The sequence below is a fragment of the Babylonia areolata genome, chromosome 5 (assembly GCF_041734735.1).
Source record: "Babylonia areolata isolate BAREFJ2019XMU chromosome 5, ASM4173473v1, whole genome shotgun sequence".
Lineage (NCBI taxonomy): Eukaryota > Metazoa > Mollusca > Gastropoda > Neogastropoda > Buccinidae > Babylonia > Babylonia areolata.
This window is the reverse complement of record NC_134880.1, coordinates 28,192,351-28,194,850: the sequence shown is the minus strand read 5'-3', so window position 1 is coordinate 28,194,850 and position 2,500 is coordinate 28,192,351. Positions and strand designations below refer to the sequence as shown.

At 48.1% G+C, this 2,500-nt stretch overlaps 1 protein-coding gene across 2 annotated transcripts in view; it reads right to left on the bottom strand.

Annotated features, from left to right (window-relative positions):
* The window catches only part of LOC143282013 (zwei Ig domain protein zig-8-like), a 586,931-nt gene that overhangs the window by 439,310 nt on the left and 145,121 nt on the right, over window positions 1-2,500 (bottom strand). The gene's annotated exons all lie outside the window — the stretch shown is intronic.

Sequence of the window (2,500 nt, the reverse complement as noted above, 5' to 3'; positions counted from 1 at the left end):
GGACCACCACCACATATCTGAAGGTCTCCTGTATTGATAACTTGTGTGTGGTAAACGAAAAGAAAAAAACACGACACAGGCCGGCCTAACAAACGCTACAAAGACATCGCATCAAAGCCAACATTCGCCAGATAGACCCTCCACCAGGACAGACATCCAGGACTCACTGTCTCGATCAAGGCAACCTTCACCGAACCAAGACCTAGGCCCTGAACAACTTGACCTCAAAGGCGTTAGCCGACAGGTCGTTAAACCCACCTCCACACAACCTACGCTGGCACGGCATTAAATCCAGAGAAATTCGAGGAGGGTGCCAGATATCCATAGCTCTGCAAAAGCCGTAGTCCATCACGCCTACGAGGCATGAAGCAAAGAGAACAGCGCCCCAGTACAGCACTGGCAGTGATGGTCACAACGACTGACTTCCAGTGCTTCAGACTCAGTGCCTCCTGATCGAGGTTTGCACAGTCGTCTTCAAGTTCATCAGTGAATGGCACAAAACAACAAGAATGAAGCCTTCTTCAGACCCGAAGGACAACCATCACCACCACATCTCTCTCTGTGTCTCTCTGTGTCTCTCTCTCTATCTCTGTGTGCGTGTGCGTGTGTGTGTGTGTGTATGTATGTGTGAGTGTATAATGTCACAGTATTACAAAAAGTGCATTGCGCCTAGAAAGGCGCAGTTCAAATAAATTACCATTCTTCTTTTCTTTTTTTTTTTACTTCTTCTTATTATCATTATAATAACTATGATTGTTATCATTATTATCATTATCATTATTGTTACTACTACTACTACTACTACTACTACTAATATCACTACTACTACAAGCACTATTATAATCGTTTCCCCACAATACCACTTGTGAGAAACGCGAAAACAAACGGGTCCGAACGGGTGGAACTTACAGGAGATACAGCGAAATAAAAAGTTAACAAAAAGTGGAAAGGAGAGCGGCGGTACCTCCCGCCCATTACCTCTCGTCTAGCACTTCCAAGACTTACTCTCCTCCTCCCCCCCATCCATTACCTCTCCCACCCACCTTCCCTTCCACATCCCTGTCACTCAGCAGCCCATTCCAGACGGCTTTTGGTCTTAGATCACTGCATGCTGAAAACGGCAGACAGTGCAAAAAACTGGAGAAGCGTCAGAGAGCTGGAATGAGGGAAATGCTGATAGGGACTGGAGGATGACAGAAGGACTGAAAGGCAGTGACAGAGTCTACAAGGAGACCACGGTATAATGGGAGAGAGACAGACAGACAGAGAGAGAGACAGAGAGAAATCTCGCTAAATACAATCCTCAGAATCAGCACCATCAGCAACGCAACAAGAGAGAGAGAGAGAGAGAGAGAGAGAGAGAGAGAGAAATACATTCACTAGAATCAGCACCCTCAATAATGCAATATGAGAGAGAGAGAGAGACAGAGACACAGAGAGAGCTAATTACATCCATTAGAATCAGCACCATCTACAATGCAATAATTATGAGAGAGAGAGAGAGAGAGAGACAGAGACTTCGCAAAACAGTCATCAGCATCAACACCATCGACTACGCAACAAGAGAAAGAGAGAGAGAGGGGGTGGGGTGATGAAAGGAGGGCAGCTAGAGACCGTGAGACACAGACAGACAGACAGACAGACATAGAGGGACTGACAGAGAGATACAGCGGGAGACAAGGAAGGAGGAAGAGAGAAAGCCTCGGGCGCACGTTAACAGATGGCATTCAGATCCAAAGGTCTGCGTCATTAAGGGGGAAAGGGCAAAGCCATGAAAAGTTCAATAACACCGTTGCCGTTACGATCCTGATCATAATGACCAGCAAAGTCCACCCACCCCCTCGCCCTACCCCCACCGCTCCCTCCCTCTCCCTCTCTCTCTCTCCCTCTCTCTCCACAGAAGATGGTAATTCTTTCCTGTTTAGTTGCAAAGAATATGAGCAGGTTTGAAAAAAAAAGTGTACTGCTTTTTTTTAATACAGCTGCAGTAAAGAGGAAAAGGCATAGTCAGAATTGTAACATCAAATAATGAAAAAAATATCCTCTGAGTCGCATAATATGTCTCTGTTATAGTGTGCCAGCAGTGTCACCCCCTACCACCTGCACTCTGTCCCCTTCTCTCCCCATCCCTTCCCCCCCCCCTTCTTATCTCCCTTCCCGCTCGTCCAAAGCCCAGTCTTTGAGGTTGCGCCGACACCCGCGCCACCCTCCCTCCTCACCCCTACTCCCTAGTCGGCGCCTTTGGTCCGCGACACCGCGTCACCCACCCCAGTGGTTGAAACACGTGCAGTTATGTGACGTCTGCCACAATCCCGTGCTGAGCGGAACATCCCGTGTGGCGGCCTGTCTTTCAAGTCGTTCCGCATCTCCCCTTCCACGAACGCAGCTGACGTAGATGGCGGGACTTCGGAACGTAAGCTAGGGAGAATTTATGCTAATGTGAACTTTGATCATGCCGGCTAACAGGCTGAGAGTTGTATTGTCCTGCCTCCCCAATCTC